The following is a 24,880-nucleotide window of genomic DNA, read 5'->3' as shown; positions in this document are numbered from 1 at the left end:
GGGAATAAATATCACTGAATGACAGAGCATGGGGACTGGTCTTTATAAATCAATCAGATTTTTATTTGGAAATGTTAGGATTATTTTGTTTAGGCCTAATCCCGACCGGTCCTATTGTACAGCACCATATTATCTGAAACTGAAACCCTTAATTAAATCGCTTTAGCCATGGAATAGCCCTCCAAATGCACTGTTTTCTAACCACATCTGGATGGCTCCATAACGAGTTACTATGGGAATAAATATCACTGAATGACAGAGCATGGGGACTGGTCTTTATAAATCAATCAGATTTTTATGTGGAAATGTAAGGATTATTTTGCTCTTCACTCGCAGTCAATTATGTAGCCGAGGACTATTCCCGACCAGTCACGTACAGCGCCCTATTTTCCTAACTGAAACCCTTAATTAAATCTCTTTAGCCATGATTGTAAAATTAATCAAGACTCCCTTTGTTATTGAGTTTTATAACTAAAATGCTTGACTGTATTTAAAGACATGGATGACTTGTATGCTGTGTGATGACATGCACAAATGAATGAGTGATTGATGTACTGTATATTTAAGTAGGCCTTTATGCAATAAGTAAGTTACGCTAAAACAGCGACAGTGTCAGGTGCGTCGTAGAAAGTGGACCAAGGCGCAGCGGGTATGGTGCTCATCTTCTTTTATTTATATACGTGAACACTTAAACAAAATAAATCGAAGTCAACTAACAGTTCCATAAGGACACAAGGACTATACAAAAATCATCTACCCACAAACACAAGAGAAAATAAACCCACTTAAATATGGCCTCCAATTAGAAGCAACGACAACCAGCTGCTTCTAATTGGAGGTCGTTCCCAAAACTAACAAAGAAATAGAAAAGCTAGAAAACCCACATAGAAATAGAAAACATACCCCGAAACACACAAAACAAACACCCCCTGCCACGCCCTGACCAAACTACAAATAACCCCTTTTACTGGTCAGGACGTCACAGACAGTAACAAATGCATTTTAGTTTTCTTGGAATAGAAACACGTTGTACAGTGCCATAATTTCCTAACGTAAACCCTTAGACCTACAGTACATCGGCTACAGTAAGAAATACATTTTCGTTATTCTTGGAATAGAAAAACTATAATATTCATAAAATTGATTAAGCTAATTAGGCTCCCTTTGACTCTTAGGCCTACAGCTCCATGTCATTTCAATAACTTAGCTTCTGAAAGATGCCCTCTGGTGGGAAAACTAGCACTAACTGCCATTAATGGCAACAATGGCTGACACTTAAATAACGTGCCATAGAATTTTGCAACAACCTGTGCTGCAGTACGATGCAACTTTTAAAGGTATAACCACTGTATATGTCAGCAACCACAGCTAATGAAGTTACTGAAAACCTTAACAAGGAGTTGCAGTCAGTTTTTGAATGGGTGGCCAGTAATAAACTGGTCCTGAACATCTCTAAAACTTAGACCATTGTATTTGGTACAAATCATTCCCTAAGCGCTAGACCTCAGCTGAATCTGGTAATGAATGGTGTGGCTGTTGAACAAGTTGAGGGGACTAAATTACTTGGTGTTACCTTAAATTGTAAACTGTCATGGTCAAAACATGTAGATTCATTGGTTGTAAAGATGGGGAGAGGTCTGTCCCTAATAGAGAGATGTTCTGCTTTTTTAACACCACACTCCACAAATCAAGTCCTGCAGCCATGTGGTCAGCCATGTGTTCAAGTGCAAAGAAAAACCTAGTTAAGCTGCAGCTAGCCCAGAACAGAGCTGCATGTGTTGCTCTTCATTGTAATCAGAGGGCTAATATACTGTAAATACTATGCATGCCAGTCTCTCTTGGCTAATAGCTGAGGAGAGACTGACAGCATCACTTCTTCTTATAATAAACATTTTGTAAAAAAATTCAATGTGTTTGCATATTCAACTTATGCACAGCTCTCACATACACACTTCCCCCACTAGACATGCCACCAGGGGTCTTTTCATAGTCCCCAAATCGAGAACAAATTCAAGAAAGTGTACAGTATTATATAGAGCCATTATTCCATGGAACTCCCTTCCATCTCATATTGCTCAAATTAACATCAAACCTGGTTAAAAAAAAAACAGAATAAGCAACACCTCACGACACAAAGCCTCTCCCCTATTTGACCTAGCTATCGTGTGTGTTTGTATTGATATGTAGGCTATGTGTGCCATTTTTAATAGTATGTAGTTCTGTCCTTGAGCTGTTCTTGTCTATTATGTCATGTTTCATGTTCTGTGTGGACCCCAGGCTTTCGAAACAACTAATGGGATCCTAATAAAATACCAAAATACCAAAAATGAATGCTATTTACTATTTTCTAGATCTTGTGCGTTGAAAGGTGATTACAAATCATAAATAAACCCATTAGAGTAAATGTAATTCCTGTAAATTGGTTCTGTTGTATAGTCATCACATGATAAGGTTAAACACGGACAGTTTTGTAGTTTCAATGAGGCTAACAGAGGTGTTTTTGTTCCTGAAGAGCCTATGCAAATCCCAAAGTTGGAATAGTTGCCACTTTAGTACTGTATGTATCAGAATGTTAATATTATATTAGAATATGTAATATGCATCAATATTCAAGGAATGTAAACATTTAAGGTGTACAAATGTAACATGATGAACAGGAGTGACATTTACCTTAACAGGTGGCCAAAAAGGACTATCTGAAAGCCATACTTCCAATCAGATAGGCTCTACAATATATTATTAAAAAGTAAAAAAATTTAACCCCTCCCATCACAAAAGTTTCCGGTTTAAACCCTTTACACAGGGGTTCCTTGAATACCCTTTTTCAACTGGAAAGGTTCCGCTGGAATGGCAACCCAAAGGTTCTTCCAGGCACCTTTACTTCGAAGAGTGTGCAGCACTACTAGGTATTGTTCATGGCCAACTAATAAGAATAGTTTCATTCCGGCATTAGAATCATCCTGTTACATCTAACACCAAAGTGGAAATGTTTTGTCACTTCGGAATTTAAAGGGCTGATGTATGTATCCACAGACCAGAACAGGTAGCAGACTTGAGTTTAGAAACACTTAAGCTAATCAAATCTAATTGAATTGGTCACATACACATATTTAGCAGATGTTATTGTGGGTGTAGCGAAATGCTTGTGTTCCTAGCTCCAACAGTGCAGTAGTATCTGAAACAATTCACAACAATACACACAAATCTAAAAGTAAAAGAATGGAATAAAGAAATATAGAAATATTAGATAGAGCAATGTCGGAGTGGCACTGACTAAAATACAGTAGAATATAATACAGTATATACATATGAGATGAATAGAGCAGTATGTAAACATTATTTAAACAATATTAAAGTGACTAGTGTTCCATTATTAAAGAGGCCAGTGATTCCAAGTCTATGAATATAGGGCAGCAGCCTCTAAGGTGCAGTGTTGCGTAACTGGGTGGAAGCCGGCTAGTGATGGCTATTTAACAGTCTGATGGCATTGAAATAGAAGCTGTTTTTCAGTCTCTCAGTCACAGTTTTGATGCACCTTTACTAACCTCGCCTTGTGGATGATAGCGGGGTAAACAGGCGGTGGCTTGGGTGGTTGATGTCCTTGATGATCTTCTTCGCCTTCCTGTGACATCGGGTGCTGTAGGTGTCCTGGAGGGCAGGTAGTTTGCCCCCGGTGATGAATTGGGCAGGCCGCAACACCCTCTGGAGAGCCCTGTGTTTGCGGGTGGTGCAGTTGCCGTACCAGATGGTAATGCAGCCGACAGGATGCTCTCAATTGTACATCTGTAAAAGTTTGTGAGGGTTTTAGGGGCCTAGCCAAATTTCTTCAGCCTCCTGAGGTTGAAGAGGTGCTATTGCGCCTTCACCACACTGTCTGTGTGGTTGGACCATTTCAGATCGTCAGTGACGTGTACGCCGAGGAAATTGAAGCTTTCCACCTTCTCCACTGCAGTCTCGTTGATGTGGATAGGGGCGTGCTCCCTCTGCTATTTCCTGAAGTCAACAATCAGCTCCTTTGTTTTATTGACATTGCGTGAGAGGTTATTTTCCTGGCACCACTCTCCCATGGCCCTCACCTCCTCCATGTAGGCGATCTCATTATTGTTGGTATTCAGTCCTACTACTGTTGTGTCATCTGCAAACTTGATTGAGTTGGAGGTGTGCGTGGCCACGCAGTCATGGGTGAACAGGGGTACAGGAGGGTGCTGAGCACGCACCCTTGTGGGGCCCCTGTGTTGAGGATCAGCGAAGTGGAGGTGTTGTTTCCTACCTTCACCACCTGGGGGCGGCACGTCAGGAAGTCCAGGACCCAGTTGCAGAGGGAAGGGTTCAGACCCAAGGCCCCGAGCTTAATGATGAGCTTGGAGGGTATTATGGTGTTGAAGGCTGAGCTATAGTCAATGAACAGCATTCCTACATAGGTATTCCTCTTGTCCAGATGGGATAGGGCATCGTCTGTGGATCTATTGGGGCGGTAAGCCAATTGAAGAGCGTCTAGGGTGTCAGGTAAGGTAGAGGGGATATGATCCTTAACCTCTATGGGCTAGGTGGGACGCAGGCGTCCCCCCCGTGGTGCACTCCATCAACAGCAGGTGCATTTCAAGAGCCGCAAATTTGAATCCAAATAAATGTCAAAATTCAAATTTTTCAAACATACAACTATTTTACACCCTTTGAAAGATAAACATCTCCTTAATCTAACCACGTTTTACGATTTCAAAAAGGTTTTACAGCGAAAGCATAAATTTAGAGTATGTTAGGACAGTACATTTACAAGAGTTGTGTGTAATGTTTTGTCAATTCAAAGACAGGGTCACCAAAACCATAAAACCAGCTAAAATGATGCACTAACCTTTTACAATCTCCATCAGATGACACTCCTAGGACATTATGTTAGACAATGCATGCATTTTTAGTTCTATCAAGTTCATATTTATATCCAAAAACAGCGTTTTACTATGGCATTGATGTTGAGGAAATCGTTTCCCTCCAATAACCGGCAGTCAAGTCAGCATCACAAATTAAATAATTAAAATTAGAAAACATTGGTAAAATATTATATTGTCATTTAAAGAATTATAGATTTACATCTCTTGAACGCAATCAACTTGCCAGATTTAAAAATAACCTTACTGGGAAATCACACTTTGCAATAATCTGAGCACTGCGCCCAGAAAAATACGCGTTGCGATACAGACTAGTCGTCATGTTGGGGAGATCTAAAATCGAAAATACTATGTAAATAATCCATTACCTTTGATTCTCTTCATCAGATGTCACTTCCAGGTATCACAGGTCCATAACGAATGTAGTTTTGTTCAAAAAAGCTCATCATTTATGTCCAAAAATCTCCGTCTTGTTAGCACATGATCTAAGCCCGCCGGACTTCACTTCATGAACGAGGGGAAAAAATATATTTACGTTCGTTCAAACATGTCAAACGTTGTATAGCATAAATCATTAGGGCCTTTTTTAACCTGAACATGAATAATATTCAAGGTGGACGAATGCATACTCTTTTATAACGTATTGGAACGAGGGTACCCAACATCAACTCGCGCGCCAGGTGTCTAATGGGCCATCATCGTTCCATGGCTCTTGTTCGGTCAGATCTCCCTCCAGAAGACTCAAAACACTTTGTAAAGGCTGGTGACATCTAGTGGAAGCAATTGGAAGTGCCAAAATATTCCTCAGCCCCTGTGTTTTTCAATGGCATAGGTTTAAAGGTAATACAACACATCAGGTATCCACTTCCTGTCAGAAAATGTCTCAGGGTTTTGCCTGCCAAATGAGTTCTGTTATACTCACAGACACCATTCAAACAGTTTTAGAAACTTTAGAGTGTTTTCTATACATATATAATAAGTATATGCATATTCTAGTTACTGGGTAGGATTAGTAACCAGATTAAATCGGGTACATTTTTTTTTATCCAGCCGTGCAAATACTGCCCCCTAGCCCTAACAGGTTAACTAGCCTCTCAAAGCACTTCATTATGACAGAAGTGAGTGCAACAGGGCGATAGTCATTTACTTCAGTTACCTTTGCTTTGTTGGGTACAGGAACAATGGTGGACATCTAGAAGCAAGTGGGGACAGCAGACTGGGTTAGGGTAAGATTGAATATGTCCGTAAACACTACAGCCAGCTGGTCTGCGAATGCTCTTAGGACGCAGATAGGGATGTCGTCTGGGCCGGAATTCTTCAGAGGGTTAGCACGCTTAAATGTCTTACTCACATCGGCCACAGAGAAGGAGAGCCCATATTCCTTGGTAGCGGGCCGCATCGGTGTCACTGTGTTTTCCTCAAAGCAGGCAAAGAAGGTGTTTAGCTTGTCAGGAAGCAAGATGTTGGTGTCCGCAACATGGCTGGTTTTCTTTTTGTAGTCCATGGTTGTCTGTAGACCCTGCCACATACAGTGGTTGCTCAACTAAAAGTTTGGAGATTATGTTGCGGGATTTAGAGGTAATTGGTGGTTTAGTACGGTACCCTGCGTCACATAGGTACTTCAGTTACAATTTAGGGCTTGCTTAGTCTGCCCTTACATTTTATAGATGGTATTCTGAGAGAAGTAATCATTATAGTGTATGAAACCACTCCATACGTTGTTTGGGAACTGTTGCTGATTGTGTCTAGTGTGTGTGCATGTGCGTGCGTGCATGCATGCCTGCGTGCATGCATGCCTGCGTGCATGCATGCCTGCGTGCATGCATGCCTGCGTGCATGCATGACTGCATGCATGGTAGTAACAACAGTGACATCTTTTTTTATGAACATCTCTTATATCCTTGCTGATTACAGGGTGAGCCTGGATTCCTAGGACCACAGGGAGAACCAGGGCTCCCAGGACTACCAGGAACCAAGGTACGTGTCAATTTGAACCATGTATATCATATGTAATATACTATACAGTAGTGCGTGAGTGGCTAAACAGATGGAGGACTCTGGGTTGTTAAAGGAAGGTTACCCAAGAATGTTATTACAAGGTATGTAAAATGACAATCAGATATGTCACTGTCAAGGCCAATTTCCAATCTATCATTGTCATTGTCTGTCATGGTCATTTAGAACTTAGTACATTTTAAAACTTTTATAGATCTGTTTCTACAGTGTTTAGGCTTAGCTCCTGAGCATCAATATCCAGGTCGAATTTGCCTGTAAACCAGATCTGGAATCAACACCTCCATTAAAACATGGTGTCATTGATAAGCCACAGAAAGTGACGCTTTTGTGAAAATATAGGCATCAAGGTATATTACCCATATGTCAAAACATTGCATTTAATGCAAAAACATATGCGTCAACAGTATGCAAAAAAGTTAGATAAAGCTGCAATGTGGCAGGCAGGCAGGCAGGCAGGCAGGCAGGCAGGCAGGCAGGCAGGCAGGCAGGCAGGCAGGCAGGCAGGCAGGCAGGCAGGCAGGCAGGCAGGCGCCCCTGTATTACATTGTTGTATTGTTACCACTCTTATGTACTGGGTTGGGGAGTAACAGATTACATGTAAGGGATTGCAAAAAAACAGTAACTGTAATCAGTTAAATTACTAGCAAAAAGTATTGTAACCGGAATACAGATACTTTTGAAAAACCAAATGATTACTTCAAGGATTACTTTTAAATTCAGAAAGGAGGTTTGCAAAAAAATATATTTGACACTTCTCTGTTTTCTCAATAACATTCAAATCAGCATTGAAAAAAGGCACAAGTTTAAGTTTGTTCCACCTGGTGAGTCTGACCACAAGTCAGAGACCACTATGATGAGGTGGAGCGAATGTTTTGTTATTGTTTCATCTGTGGATTATCAAGATATCAAAGTGTCACCAACAAAACGTTTAACAATATGCCTATAGAAAATTCTGCATTTGGCATTCATTTTTCACATGTAAATGGCACTTTCAGTAGTGCTCAAAGCATGCCATTCCATGAGCGCAGCATTTCTTTTTCAAATCGAATCAATGAGCCCAATCAGCCCGAACCACTGTATGTTGTACGGCTATGGTCTGTGTTCCACCCCTACCTTGTCACAACTGATTGGGTCAAACGCATTACAAAGGAAAGAAATTCCACAAATTAACTTTAAAAAGGCACACTTGTTAATTTAAATGCATTCTAGGTGACCACCTCATGAAGCTGGATGAGAGAATGGCAAGAGTGTGCAAAGCTATCATCAAGGCAAAGGGAGGCGACTTTGAAGAATGTCAAAAATAAAATATATTTTGATTTGTTTAACACTTTGTTGGTTACTACATGATTCCATATGTGTTATTTCATATTTGTGATGTCTTCACTATTGTTCTACAATGTCGAACATGTAAAAAATAAAGATGAGTAGGTGCATCCAAACTTTTGACCGGTACTGTATATATATATATATATATATATATATATATACAGTTGAAGTCGGAAGTTTACATACACTTAGGTTGGAGTCATTAAACTCGTTTTTCAACCACTCCACAAATTTCTTGTTAACAAAGTATAGTTCTGGCAAGTCGGTTAGGACATCTACTTTGTGCATGACACAAGTAATTTTCCAACAATTGTTTCCAGACAGATTATTTCACTTATAATTTACTATATCACAATTCCAGTGGGTCAGAAGTTTACATACACTAAGTTAACTGTGCCTTTAAACAGCTTGGAAAATTCCAGAAAATGATGTCATGGACTTAGAATCTTCTGATAGGCTAATTGACATTATTTCAGTCAATTGGAGGTGTAACTGTGGATGTATTTCAAGGCCTACCTTCAAACTCAGTGCCTCTTTGCTTGACATCATGGGAAAGTCAAAAGAAATCAGCCAAGACCTCAGAAAAAAAACTGTAGACCTCTACAAGTCTGGTTCATCCTTGGGAGCCATTTCCAAACGCCTGAAGGTACCACGTTCATCTGTACAAACAATAGTACGCAAGTATAAACATCATGTGACCATGCAGCCGTCATACCGCTCAGGAAGGAGACACGTTCTGTCTCCTAGAGAGGAACGTTCTTTGGTGCGAAAAGTGCAAATCAATCCCAGAACAACAGCAAAGGACCTTGTGAAGATGCTGGAGGAAACAGGAACAAAAGTATCTATATCTACAGTAAAACGAGTCCTGAAAGGCTGCTCAGCAAGGAGGAAGCCACTGCTGCAAAACCGCCATAAAAAAGCCAGACTATGGTTTGCAACTGCACATGGGGACAAAGATCGTACAATTTTGGAGAAATGTCTGATGAAACAAAAATAGAACTGTTTGGCCATAATGACCATCATTATGTTTGGAGGAAAAAGGGGGAGGCTTGCAAACCAAAGAACACCATCCCAACCGTGAAGCACGTGGGGGTGCTTTGCTGCAGGAGGGACTGGTGCACTTCACAAAATAGATGGCATCATGAAGAAAGAAAATTATGTGGATATATTGAAGCAACATCTCAAGACATCAGTCAGGAAGTTTAAGCTTGGTCGCAAATGGGGACAATGACCCCAAGCATACTTCCAAAGTTGTGGCAAAATGGCTTAAGGACAACAAAGTCAAGGTATTGGAGTGGCCATCACAAAGACCTGTCCTCAATCCTATAGAACATTTGTGGGCAGAACTGAAAAAATGTGTGCGAGCAAGGAGGCCTGCAAACCTGACTCAGTTACACCAGCTCTGTCAGGAGGAATATGCCAAAAGCTTGTGGGAGGCTACCCGAAACGTTTGACCCAAGTTAAACAATTTAAAGGCAATGCTACCAAATACTAATTGAGTGTATGTAAACTTCTGACCCACTGGGAATGTGATGAAAGAAATAAAGCTGAAATAAATAATTCTTTCTACTATTATTCTGACTTTTCACATTCTTAAAATGAAGTGGTGTTCCGAACTGACCTAAAACAGGGAATTCTTACTAGGATTATAGGTCAGAAATTGTGAAAAACGTAGTTTAAATGTATTTGGCTAAGGTGTATGTAAACTTCAGACTTCAACTGTTCATATATCATGAATATCAATGATGTCAAGAAGTTTGTATGAATCTCCCATTTTGAATGTTTCTTGATGCAATGACATGACCAACGGTGTCTGAGTGTTGGGCAACTCTTCCCCTGCTTTTGTTCCATGCTGGCTGAAAACCTTGCTAGCCAGTAACTAACTAACACCAGACACAGATGAAAGCAGAAAACTATATGTATATTTGCCTTGAATGAATATGGGAAACCTCTAATTATATTTGCTGAAATGCTGCAGTCAAATTTTGTCACCATTTGACTAGCTACCTAGCTATGCAAACTAATCCCCTCTGCGAAAACGCCTTCTGCGATGATGGTTACAAGGCAGTACTTATTTAAATTAGCTATGAGAATTAGATGTTACCATTGGTGTATTAAAATGAGAGGATTTTATGATGACACGAAAAACCCTTAATAATCCTGCCTCCTGAATCCAAGTGTTTGACATGGGGCCAGTAACTTTTTGATCAAACTTGATCAATGTAGAAGTAGCAGTAATTTTTCATACTTTGGTATTCCTACATTGATCTGGTTTCATCCAAATACCTTCAAATTGTTTGACTGTGCAGGACCTTTAATTCAATTTTGGACAGTAGTTACATCTTATTTTTTCACATGAAAGTATTAATACTGATCTACTTAAATTAATAGTGTTATTGAAACACTATTGGATTGAGAAATAATCATTAGAAATGATTGACAAAATGTATTCAGGTAATCAGAACAATCAGAACTAGTACCTCCCAAATGAATCAGTTGTCAGCTCTAGCTCTGAGTTACATTCCTCCTAACTTCTAAATGAAAAAAAGCACTTTACATTCAACAGTTCTATTTTTAATTAGCCATGGTATTGTGAAGATTTCAGGAGCTTTGTGCTTCCATACTAGTTTAATCTTACATCTAGACGTTCCGCTAGCGGAACACCTGCTCCAATATCCAATGATAGGCGTGGCGCGAATTACAAATTCCTCAAAAATACAAAAACTTCAATTTTTCAAACATATTACTATTTCACAGCATTTTAAAGACAAGACTCTCCTTTATCTAACCACACTGTCCGATTTCAAAAAGGCTTTACAGCGAAAGCAAAACATTAGCTTATGTCAGCAGAGTACCAAGCCAGAAATAATCAGACACTCATTTTTCAAGCTAGCATATAATGTCACAAAAACCCAGAAGACAGCTAAATGCAGCACTAACCTTTGATGATCTTCATCAGATGACAACCCTAGGACATTATGTTATACAATACATGCATTGTGATGTTGTTCGCTTAGGTTGTGCCTTATTGGTTCTCACGTATTATACATAGTGTGTATAAGTTTAGAAGCGTTGTTTTTTGTTTCCCTCCTTCTGTGAGTAACTGGTTTTCTCTGTTGTTAACCTCTATGGGCTAGGTGGGACGCTTGCAGTGGAATCCTGTGGCGCGTTATTCAAATCCTTAGATATGCTATTACTTCAATTTTTCAAAAATATGACTATTTTACACCATTTTAAAGACAAGACTCTCGTTAATCTAACCACACTGTCCGATTTCAAAAAGGCTTTACAACGAAAGCAAAACATTAGATTATGTCAGCAGAGTACCGAGCCAGAAATAATCAGACACCCATTTTTCAAGCTAGCATATAATGTCACATAAACCCAAACCACAGCTAAATGTAGCACTAACCTTTGATGATCTTCATCAGATGACAACCCTAGGACATTATGTTATACAATACATGCATGTTTTGTTCAATCAAGTTCATATTTATATCAAAAACCAGCTTTTTACATTAGCATGTGACTAGCATGTGACTAGCATTCCCACCGAACACTGCCGGTGAATTTACTAAATTACTCACGATAAACGTTCACAAAAAGCATAACAATTATTTTAAGAATTATAGATACAGAACTCCTCTATGCACTCGATATGTCCGATTTTAAAATAGCTTTTCGGTGAAAGCACATTTTGCAATATTCTCAGTAGATAGCCCGGCATCACAGGGCTAGCTATTTAGACACCCAGCAGGTTTAGCACTCATCAAAGTCAGATTTACTATAAGAAAAATGTTCTTACCTTTGTTGTCTTCGTCAGAATGCACTCCCAGGACTTCTACTTCAATAACAAATGTTGGTTTGGTCCAAAATAATCCATCGTTATATCCAAACAGCGGCGTTTTGTTCGTGCGTTCTAGACACTATCCTAAAGGCTAAATCAGGGTTACGAGCATGGCGCAATTCGTGACAAAAGAATTCTAAATATTCCATTACCGTACTTCGAAGCATGTCAACCGCTTTTTAAAATCAATTTTTATGCCATTTTTCTCATAAAAAAAGCGATAATATTCTGACCGGGAATCTGCGTTTAGATAAACAGACAAAGGAAAACAATGCATTCGGTCGAAGCGGGCACGCGCCTAAGCCCATAGTACTCTGAGTGGCCACTTGCCAAAAGCGATAAAGTGTTTCAGCCAGAGCCTGCCTCGATATCGTTCAACGTTTTCCCGGGCTCTGAGACCCTATGGAAGACGTAGGAAGTGTCACGTTATTGCACAGATCCTGAGTCTTCAATAAAAAGAGCCAAGATGAAACACTACTTCTCAGACAGGCCACTTCCTGCTTGAAATCTTCTCAGGTTTTGGCCTGCCATAGGAGTTCTGTTATACTCACAGACACCATTCAAACAGTTTTAGAAACTTTAGGGTGTTTTCTATCCAAAGCCAATAATTATATGCATATTCTAGTTACTGGGCAGGAGTAGTAACCAGATTAAATCGGGTACGTTTTTTATCCAGCCGTGTCAATACTGCCCCCTATCCCCAACAGGTTTTAAGAGCGTTTGTTTTGGTATTGTACGTGACCTGTATGTTTATGGGACTTGCCTATTAAATACGCATCTCGGACATCTCTGCTCTCCTGCGCTTGACTCCTTCACCTAACTCTACACAATCCCGTCACACTGACTTTGAGTAAAGCCAGAGTTTCTATGTATGCGATGACTCAACACTATACACGTCAGCTACTACAGCGACTGAAATGACTGCAAAACTCAACAAAGAGCTGCAGTTCGTTTCGGAGTGGGTGGCAAGGAATAGGTTAGCCCTAAATATTCCTAAAAATAAAAGCATTGTATTTGGAACAAAACACACTAAACCCTAAACCCTAAACCTCAACTAAATCTTTTAATAAATAATGTGGAAATTGAGCAAGTTGAGATGACTGAACTGCTTGGAGTAACACTAGATTGTAAACTGTCATGATCAAAACATATTGATGCAGTAGTAGCTAAGACTGGTAGAAGTCTGTCTATAATAAAGCGATGCTCTGCCTTCTTAAGAACACTATCAACAAAGCAGGTCCTACAGGCCCTAGTTTTGTCGCACCTTGACTACTGTTCAGTCGTGTGGTCAGGTGCCACAAAAAAGGACTTAGGAAAATTGCAATTGGCTCAGAACAGGGCAGCCCGGCTGGCCCTTGGATGTACACAGAGAGCTAATATTAATAATATGCATGTCAATCTCTCCTGGCTCAAAGTGGAGGAGAGATTGACTTCATCACTACTTTTATTTATGAGAGGTATTGACATGTTGAACGCACCGAGCTGTCTGTCTAAACTACTGGCACACCCATGAATACCCCACAAGACATGCCACAAGAGGTCTCTTCACAGTCCCCAAGTCCAGAACAGACTATGGGAGGCACACAGTACTACATAGAGCCATGACTACATGGAACTCTATTCCACATCAAGTAACTGACGCAAGCAGTAAAATTAGATTTAAAAAACAGATAAAGAAAACCCTTATGGAACAGCGAAAACTGTGAAGCAACACACACGTTGGCACAGACACATGCATACACACACACACACACACACACACACACACACACACACACACACACACACACACACACACATGGATATAGTAATGTAGATATGTGGTAGTGGTGGAGTAGGGGCCTGTGGCCACACAGTGTGTTGTGAAATCTGTGAATGTATTGTAATGTTTTAAAGTTGTATAAACTGCCTTCCTTTTGCTGGACCCCAGGAAGAGTAATAAATACAAATACACTGTCAGTGATTTATTTAGAATTCAAGGCACACTTAACCAGCATGGCTACCACAGCATTCCACATTTTCCGACTATTTGAACCCAACACCCTCTAAGAAGAAGTGATGACTGCCCTCTTCAGTTGAATGTTTATATTCCACAGAGTAAGGAAGCAGCCACAAGTGCTCAGCATATTACAAAGCTCTCATGAAGCTGGTTTAGAGAATGCCAAGAGTGTGCAGAACTGTTATCAAGGCAAAGCATGGCTACTTTGAAGAATCTCAAATGTAAAATATATTTTCATTTGTTTAACCCTTTTTTGGTTATTACATGATTCCATATGTGTTATTTCATATTTTACATGTCTTCACTATTATTCTACAAAGTAGAACATTTTTAAAAATAAAGAAAAACCCTTGAATGAGTAGGTGTGTCCAAACGTTTGACTGGTGCTGTATATTATGTATTTATTTGTTGTGTTGTTTCCTGTTTGGACCCCAGGAAGAGTAGCCGTTGCCTCGGCAACAGCTAATTAGGGATCCTAATAAATACCAAATACTAAAAATATTGAGCAAACACTGAATGTATTTTTTTTTTTACTGTTGCTATTACACATTATTGTAGCCTAGGCTATTTAATAAACTGAGTTGATGATGAGGCAAAGACTGTCAATTACCTACAGACTTGAGACAACGGCATGCAGTATTAAGCAAGTGAGTGGCCAAGCCTTCGTCACACTTATAATAAATGTTTTCATCAAAACCCAGCCCTTTCGTGCCACCGCTAGCTATTGCGCTCATAATTGCCGCAGTGAAAATAGCTCAAATATTTCTGACATCCCCAGACCTATAGCCCTACGTCCAGCGCTAAGATTTACCATTGCATTAGATTTGTTAAAATAGAGCCCAGTGTGTGCATTCATGTAATGATGATGGGAGATCCATCCATGGGTAAAGGAGTCAGCGAGAGATGGAGCCTGTCGTAGGAAGAAGCGGACCAAAGTGCAGCGTGTGTGTCGTTCCACATTTTATTTACACTGTGAAACTATGCAATACATAAAAAAACTGAATACAAACAACAACAAACCGTGACGCAGAGGTGAAACATACACTGACTCAAAATGAATCTCCCACAAACCCAGGTGGGACAAACACCAACTTAAATATGACCTCCAATTTGAGACAACGATGAGCAGCTGCCTCTAATTGGAGATCATCTCAAACAAAGCCCAACATAGAAATACAAAAACTAGAACAACCCAACATAGAAATACAAAACTAGAACATAACAACATAGAAAAAACTAAAATAGAAAACCCCCCTGTCACGCCCTGACCTACTCTACCATAGAAAATAACAACTTACCACTCCTTGTCCCAATTACTGGAAGTGTCTTTCTTCTATGCTGTCTCCAGGGTGAGCGAGGGGACCTGGGCCCACCAGGCAAAGGAGAGCGAGGCGAGACTGGACCGCCCGGTCAAAAGGTCAGTGTTGGGGTTAACCAGAGGGGTGGGGGGCAGGGGGGGGGGGGTGATTGCGGGGAAGCTGGCTTGGGACACAAGAGAGACCATTCAGTGATGTGATTAGAGAGGCACACATTTTAGTTTCAAGCAAGTGCATGTTATTTTTCTAACATTCTAAGCTCTACCTTTTGGGTCATTGTTACAGTATTTGCTGCTCTCTAGTGGCTTTTATGTTTCCAAACTTGCAAGATGAAGAAAGCCTTCAGTTCACAGTAAATTAGGAAGGTTCTGATAGATTAGGAAGTAGACCAGGAAGATTCAATGAATTAAGGTTTTTCAAAACTTTGACCAATGGTTGAGGTCTTCCTTTATTTAGTATTACACATTGATTAAGTAATATTCTGTTTTGTATGCATTCAGAACACTGGCTTATATCGCCAAACGTTTTCTAGCCAGGGTAAAGTTGAAGATTGTCACACCTCAAATGTCATTGTTGCTAATGTACTGCACTTTGTAAGGACAAAGATAGCTTAATTAGTGATTATCATACTCGTAAATATTCATTTGGAATGAGAGTGGGAACAGAAAACCCTGGGTTTTAGGTTTTCCTCTACACAAGAGTAAATCAGATATGTACAGTATGAGTTTACCATTGTTTATGCATGGCATCTACCCTACAGGCGGTTTTTGTTCCAGACTAAACAGGGACAGGGACCCACATCATTGACTGCCTTTTCAAACAGAGTACCAAAGGGAAGAAACCCTCCATTTGCAGTTACTGGAGTTCAAATAAACATAATTTGATTGGATTACTTATTATGCCAACGGGCCATTGGATTTGAAAAAGCAAACATGAAAAACTTCGTCATGAATAAACTTCTGCTTAGCCTTCCGTGCCACCTTTGATTTAATTTTATATTCCTCTGTGATGTGGCCTAGAAAATGTTTAAAGTCACAGTATGTAAGATATTTAGTCATATGAATGCCTTTTTGCAGTATGGCCTTGTCTTACTATCAAAAGTGTCTGTTCATTCAGAGGGGTCGTGGTGGCTTACTATTCCACTGTTGCTCATTGTCTGTCTATCTCTCCTGCAGGGAGGGCCAGGAGAGGCAGGGAACCCAGGCCCTAGAGGTTCAAAGGTCATTGCATGACTGCTAACTATTATTATTATTATTATTATTACTACATATCTGTTGTTGCCCTTCTCAATCATGTGTATGGCTGATGATGCTTTGCCAACATTGATATATTGAGGAATTACACAATTACAAAGTGCACACTAAACATTCCAATTGAGTAAATGCTAATGTGGAAAAGAAAACAAAATATTGTTTTCAGCAAATGGATAATGTATTATTCTACTCTGTTCTAAGCCACTGTCAGTCTAAGTTTGTGATGAATGTACACCATACATATTCCTACGTCTTACAGAGTTTTCTTACTAACTCAGGGAGAAACAGGAGACAAGGGAGACCTGGGCTCCATGGGACCAAGGGTGAGTGCCCTCAACAGAATGTTTTTAAAAAAGGTTGACGATTTAATCTTAAATCAGACAGAAATCTCCTTGTGATGGGGGAAATGGAAGCTTCACATTTTTTTATTGTTAAAACACATTTTTTTATTGTTAAAACATTTCTAGGCTGTCTATCTATGTGTAACAAGGTTGACGTTTTATGCTCGACCCACTCAGTTTTCCACCACAAAACACCAGAAAATTGCCAAAAAGAGTAGAACCAGCTCCCATGCTTTTACACTATGATTTCACTATTAGATGTTAAATGTTTCTTTTGAAAACGATATTTAAAAAGTTTTCACGATATTGAAATGAGAATTTCACCAAGACTTTGTCAAATAAACAAAACAACTAGGGCTTTACAACTAGGGTGACAACTTGGAGAAGTTTTGGGGTTAAGTGGGTTAAAAACTTCCAAGAACTCACAGAGGGTGCACAGAGGGACATGTCAAAATGTTGGATTTGGATTATGCCATTCTTAGTGCAAATTTCGAAAAATGAAAAAGACCTAGCTGAAAGACAAAGTTAACCGGTTCCTTTAAAAATTGCCGTGTCATAGGCGTCATAAGGATTGGACTAAGGCGCAGCGGGTAAAGTGCTCATCTTCTTAATTTATTTAAAGAAAACACTTAAACAAATGACGATAACAGTGCGGTAAGGCTCCCAGGCTATACAGAAAATAACCACCCACAAAACACAAGTGAAACAAACACAGCTAAATATGGCCTCCAATTAGAGACAACGACAACCAGCTGCCTCTAATTGGAGGTCATTGCCAAATCCCCAACATAGAAATAGAAAACTAGATATAAACATAGAAATAGATAACATAGAACCTAAACCCAAAAACACCGAAACACAAAACAAACACCCCCTGCCACGCCCTGACCAAACTACAATGACAAATAACCCCTTTTACTGGTCAGGACGTGACATGCAGATCATTTTATTAAATCGTGTTTGTCCGCAAGTCTTTATTCATATTGAAATCTGAATTATGTAATTCTCCATGTGGTCTATATTAACAAGTCACAAAATAAGTTGCATGGACTCTGTGTGCAATAATAGTGTTTAACATGATTTTTGAACTACTACCTCATCTCTGTACCCCACACATACAATTATGAAATCAAGCAATGAATTTCAAACACATTCAACCACAAAGAACAGGGAGGTTATCCAACGCCGCGCAACAAAGGGCACTTATTGGTAGGTGGGTAAAAATTAAAAAATGCATGGTGAAGTTAATAATTACACTTTGGATGGTGTATCAATACACCAGTCACTACAATTATACAGGCGTCTCTCCTAACTCAATTGCTAGACAGGAAGGAAACCGCTCAGCGATTTCTTCATGGGGCTAATGGCAAAGATAGGAGAAAATTGAGGATGGATCAACAAAATTGTAGTTACTCCATAATACTAACCTAAATGACACAGTGAAAAGAAGGAAGTCTACATACTACAAATATTTTCAAAACATGCATCCTGTTTGCAATAAGGCACTAAAGTAAAACTGCAACGAATGTGGAAAATACATTAACTTTATGTCCTGAATTCAAAGCGTTATGTTTGGGGAAAATCCAACACAACACATCACTGAGTATTACTCCTCATATTTAAGTGATAATTCCAGAGAAGCCGGTGTTTGGAGGATTGCACGGGTTTTGTTAGGCCTGAGACAACAGGTTTCAATGGGTTACCAACATATTTAAATCATGATTAACATATTTTCATTAAAAAAATTATTTGGATTAATTTAATTCATACTATTTCATCCTTCATCCTTCATTCATTATTTCGGGTTGGTTGCTAGAGACGCGACCCAGTCGTTCAATCTTTTTGTTCTGTATCTATGGTCCCAGTCATTAATTCTAAATGTTATTTTGCCACACTGGCTGGCAACGTTCTTATCCCTTGCATGCTAGCTAGCCAACTACAGCTAACTTACAGTCACGTCAAAACGTGCAGCCAGAATAACAGCAAAGAAGATACATTTGCATTTGTTTAAGCTATTTTCTAGTGACATTTATTTGGATACATCTATAACAATGAGCTAATGAGGTGTTATTTCGCCTGGCATTGAAAATGTGCTCACTCGATAGGACAGTGTTGTTAACCTGTTAGGGCTAGGGGGCAGTATTGACACGGCCGGATAAAAAACATACCCGATTTAATCTGGTTACTACTCCTGCCCAGTAACTAGAATATGCATATATGCATATCATTATTGGCTTTGGATAGAAAACACCCTAAAGTTTCTAAAACTGTTTGAATGGTGTCTGTGAGTATAACAGAACTCATATGGCAGGCAAAAACCTGAGAAGATTCCAAACAGGAAGCGCCCTCTCTGACAAGTTGTTGTTCATCTTGGCTCTTTTTATTGAAGACTGAGGATCTTTGCCGTAACGTGACACTTCCTACGGCTCCCATAGGCTCTCAGAACCCGGGAAAAAGCTGAATGATATCGAGGCAGCCTCTGGCTGAAACACATTATCGCGTTTGGATAGTGGCTGGTCAGAGTACTCTGAGACTCACGCTCGTGCACGAGGGCACGAGATGTATTTATTTTCTCTCTCTTTGTACGTATACAGGCTTTCCCGGTCGGAATATTATCGCTTTTTTACGAGAAAAATGGCATAAAAATTGATTTTAAACAGCGGTTGACATGCCTCGAAGTACGGTAATGGAATATTTAGAATTTTTTTGTCACGAAATGCGCCATGCTCGTCACCCTTATTTACCCTTTCGGATAGTGTCTTGAACGCACGAACAAAACGCCGCTATTTGGATATAACAATGGATTATTTGGGACCAAACCAACATTTGTTATTGAAGTAGAAGTCCTGGGAGTGCATTCTGACGAAGAACAGCAAAGGTAATAACATTTTTCTTATAGTAAATCTGACTTTGGTGAGTGCTAAACTTGCTGGGTGTCTAAATAGCTAGCCCTGTGATGCCGGGCTATCTACTGAGAATATTGCAAAATGTGCTTTCACTGAAAAGCTATTTTAAAATCGGACATATCGAGTGCATAGAGGAGGTCTGTATCTATAATTCTTAAAATAATTGTTATGCTTTTTGTGAACGTTTTATCGTGAGTAATTTAGTAAATTGTTAGCGAATTCCCCGGAAGTTTGCTAGTTCTGAACGTCACATGCTAATGTAAAAAGCTGGTTTTTGATATAAATATGAACTTGATTGAACAAAACATGCATGTATTGTATAACATAATGTCCTAGGGTTGTCATCTGATGAAGATCATCAAAGGTTAGTGCTGCATTTAGCTGTGGTTTGGGTTTATGTGACATTATATGCTAGCTTGAAAAATGGGTGTCTGATTATTTCTGGCTGGGTACTCTGCTGACATAATCTAATGTTTTGCTTTCGTTGTAAAGCCTTTTTGAAATCGGACAGTGTGGTTAGATTAACGAGAGTCTTGTCTTTAAAATGGTGTAAAATAGTCATATGTTTGAAAAATTGAAGTTTTTGCATTTTTGAGGTATTTGAATATCGCGCCACGGGATTACACTGGCTGTTGAGTAGGGGGGACGCAAGCGTCCCACCTAGTCCGTAGAAGTTAAGAGGAGCTAGCCAACAACACAGCTAACACAATCACTTCAAACTGGAGCTGGAAAGACTGAAAACTAGCTGCACTTTGTTTCGTTTGACCTATTTTCAATTTAAATTTCTTTGCATATATGCATAAAAATTATGCCAGGTGATTCATGATTTCGACTGGCTGAGAAACGTTGCCTGCCTGTCTGTCTCGTCCAGACTCCTGTCTGTTCATTACTATGGGACAGCTGAAGAATTTGAATAATGAAAAAACGATATTACAAATGTCGGAGAGACAGACAGCAAGGTTTATACAACTCTCCGCTGTTGAAAACGAAATGTTAGTCTAAAAGAAATGTGAGATAATGTCTAAATGCTTTTTGTAGTGAGATCAAGTTTATGAAGTGCCTGGCTGGGCTGATGAGACAGTGGATTGCACAGTGAGATGGAACAGAGTAAACAGGCATTCTAACGTCATAGATTTAGCCGGTGGTAACTTGTGGAATGGACACCGGCTGGAATGTGTTTTTAACCAATCAGCATTCAGGATTAGACCCACCCATGGTATAATTTCAAGCATGGTGGTGGCTGCATCATGTTATAGATATGCTTGTCATCGGCAAAGACCATGGAGTTTTTGGGGATAAAAATAAACGTAATAGAGCTCTTCACAGGCAAAACCCATGAAGAAAGTTTGATTCAGTCTGCTTTCCAGCAGACAGTAGGAGACAAATTCACCTTTCAGCAGGACAATAACCTAAAACACAATGCCAAATATACACTGGAGTTGCTTGCCACTATGATATTAAGTGGCCTAGTTACAGTTTGACTTAAACTGTCTTCAAAATATATTGCAAGACTTTAAAATGGCTGTCTAGCAATGATCAACAACCAATTTGATAGAAAAAAAACATTTGTTGTGGACCTGAGATTCCTGGAAGTGCCTTCTGATGAAGATTATTACAGGTAAGGGAATATTGCTAGGTTGGAGTCATCTATCTGTATAGCCTAGTGTATTTTTCTGACCAGAGTACTCAGATTATTGCAAAGTATGCTTTCCCAGTAAAGTTATTTTGAAATCTGTCAATGCGTTTGCATTCAGGAGAATGCAACCGTTATTCTTTGAATAACAGTTTAATACTTTAACCACGTTTTATAATGAGTATTTTTGTAATTCACTGGCAGTTTTGGGGGAGACACATTTTCTCAACGACACGCGCCCGATGTAAAATGCTGTTTTTGGATATAAATATGAACTTGATAGAACAAAAATGCATGTATTGTCTAACATAATGTCCTAGGAGTGTCATCTGATGAAGATTGTCAAAGGTTTTTTTTATCCAGACGTGCAAATGCTGCCCCCTAGCCCTAACAGGTTAAATCTTGTATAAAGACTGTTGACATCTAGTGAAAGCCATAGGAACTGCAATCTGGGAGGCGGAAATTAGATCTTTCAATAGCATTGCATTGGAAGTCATTCGGAGCTCCCCAAAAAATAATTCCGGATTGATTTTCCTTGGGTTATCTCATCCTGTTATACTCACAGACATTATTTTAACAGTTTTAGAAACTTCAGAGTGTTTTCTATCCAATTGTATGCATATCCTAGCTTCTGGGCCTGAGTTTACTTCTGGGCAGTTTACTTTGGGAACGTCAGACAGGCGGAAATTCAGGATACTTCCCCTGACCCTAGAAAGGTTAACAAGAAATGTGTGGTGTGGTTGAAAAATTAGTTTTAATGACGCCAACCTAAGTGTATGTAAACTTCCGACTTCAACTGTAAATGTTATCCGCACACAGGGACCCCCTGGGCGGAAAGGTGACCAAGGAGCCACTGAAATCATTGATTACAACGGTAACATCCAAGAGGCTTTACAGGTCAGAAACACCATGGTCTACTCTCCAGCTTTAGTTAAACATTGTTTTCTGGCAATTTTTTACCTGCTGTATGTAGTTCATTTTGAGCTGTATTTCTTTATTTCTGTTAGATGAGTTGTTTTGATCTCCCTCTTTTTAACTTAAGTACTATTTTACCTTGGATTAATGGTGAAATATGTTTTATGTGGCACCCACCACAATCATGTCAAATTTACAGCATCCATATATATATTTTATTACATAGTCCTTAATGGTCTTAAATGGGTATTCTTTGGTGCTTCTGAAGAAAGATGGAATTATGACCATATCTAATTTTTATCCTGCTATCGGAAATTGCTTGTGACCCTACACTGGCCAAAGTAGCCATTAGCTATCTGGGTGTACTGTACAATGTTTTCGAATTTTCCAGACAGTTCAAATTCCATCTGGAACAGTTTGTACACTAGCTTAGCAAGGAGGGAGAACTAAAAAGCATGCTGACACATAGGTTTGTTTGGTGCTTAACCAGTTATCTTATCTTTTCCCTCCTCCCCGGCGGACCACAGAAGATTACCACTATTACAGTGACGGTAATTCGCCTCTATTCTGATATATAAGTTATGCACCTTTGGCCCAAAATGAACCCAACCCTACCCTGCCTTCCCCTGCTCCTCATCCTCTTTTCCCAACTAACACATAACTCCCACACATTGTTGCAGAACCAAAAAAGCTACTTCTCCTTTTGAAATCGGCCTATGTGGCATCGATATGAGTTAGAAACATTTATTCCAGTGTCAAAATTGACTACAAGTGTAAATAGGATCATTTTGGTCATAGTCAGTCTTGTCCAAAACTGATATTAGCGAGATGATTAGGAAAACATGGTATGTCACAGAACAAAGGCTACGCAACAGTTGTAGAAATACATATACAAATATTGAAAGCATTTACTGAGAGAACCAAAAGGTGTGCAACATAAAAATATTATCCCATTTACATTGTGTAATTTATTGATGGTCCATAACTAGCCCTGGAATGGGCTATCCAAAGTTAAACCAACTTGGCCACGGTCGCACACCAGCCAGCTGAAGCTAATTGGCGAAAGAAGTTGGCTAGCACTAGCTAGCCGAGGCTACTTCCAGACACAAGACCTGGTTGGACTGTTTCAATTTATCTAGAAGGGTGAATGACTGTAACTGTGCGTGTGCTGTTTTGGCTTGTATGGCAGAGTGAATGCACAAACGCTTATCCCATGTGCGAACACACACACAACAACAACAAAAAAACAAACACCCACACTAAGCCAACTCTCGTTTGGATTCAGTGATGGCCACTGAATCCAAACAATTCTAAAAAGCAAAAAAATTACAACCAATCAATAAGTTCAGCCCCCCTTTAACACTAATACAACGTCAAATCCTAAATTGCATGTTTGTGCTTCTGTGAGATTGCGTAAACTTTTTCAGATGGGGAGTGGTCACCCAAATGTGAAAGAAATGTATTGAGGTGTCTAAGTCCATCAAAATGTTGTCAATCATTGAAAGACACTAGACATTATCTCCCACAAATTATTCAAACTGAAGTGCATGTGAGTACACCACCATGTTCTTAGCTTGGTCCCAGATCTGTTTGTGCTCTTTCCAACTCCATTGCTGTCAAACTGTTTGGCATGATGACAATGAGTGAAAAGGAGTTGGCATGATAGCACAAACAGACTGGCACTCAGGCTACCATGTTGCACCATTCATGTGTTACCTGGAAAGTTCATGTGTATCAACAGGTTGTTTCATATTGTAATGTGTGGAACAACTTTTCTGGCTTAAGATTATTCCAGATTTCTTTGTAACTTCTATTTATATTAAAGTTCAGCTATCAAATGAACCTAGTTATAAATAGACCCTTACACTAGTTACAAAAAAATGTTGTTTCAAGTAATTATTACTAAGTAACTGGTTCTACAGCCTTTTTTTGTTTACTCAACTTTTCGGTTAAAGTGTTACCTGAATTTAAAATGTTTAGTTGGGCCAAACTTAGCTCCAATTCGAGAAAACTCAGGCAATAATTCAGTGAACATAAAATGATGTGTTTGCTCAACTCGTCTCATATGTTCATTCAACTATTATTTGGGCATCTTAACTAAAAAGGCTGTGCAACTGGTTACACACACAAACAGTGCTTTTAGCATACAATATTTTCAACTTAGATATTTGACACAGGTTGACATACAGTACCAGTCAAACGTTTCGACATACCTACCCATTGCAGGGTTTTTCTTTATTTTTATTGGTGTCCTTTAGTAGTGGTTTCTTTACAGAGAGAATGCCAATAGTGTGCAAAAATTGTGCAAAGCTGACATCAAGGCAAAGGGTGGCTAGTTTGAAGAATCTAAAATCAAAAATATATTTTGATTTGTTTAACACTTTTTTGGTTACTACATGATTACATATGTGTTATTTCATAGTTTTGACGTAAAAAAATAAA

The 24,880-nt window shown here is 39.3% G+C and overlaps 1 long non-coding RNA gene across 1 annotated transcript; it reads left to right on the top strand.

Annotated features, from left to right (window-relative positions):
- The first annotated feature begins 6,792 nt into the window (after positions 1–6,792).
- Positions 6,793–16,967, top strand: LOC106609080 (uncharacterized). The gene is made up of 4 exons (XR_006770718.1): positions 6,793–6,863; positions 15,423–15,491; positions 16,566–16,610; positions 16,922–16,967. It is a non-coding gene; the product is annotated as an uncharacterized lncRNA (long non-coding RNA).
- Positions 16,968–24,880: the final 7,913 nt, after the last annotated feature.

This window comes from Salmo salar, chromosome ssa07 (genome assembly GCF_905237065.1).
Source record: "Salmo salar chromosome ssa07, Ssal_v3.1, whole genome shotgun sequence".
In the NCBI taxonomy this organism is placed as follows: domain Eukaryota; kingdom Metazoa; phylum Chordata; class Actinopteri; order Salmoniformes; family Salmonidae; genus Salmo; species Salmo salar.
This window is presented reverse-complemented; position numbering and strand designations above follow the sequence as displayed.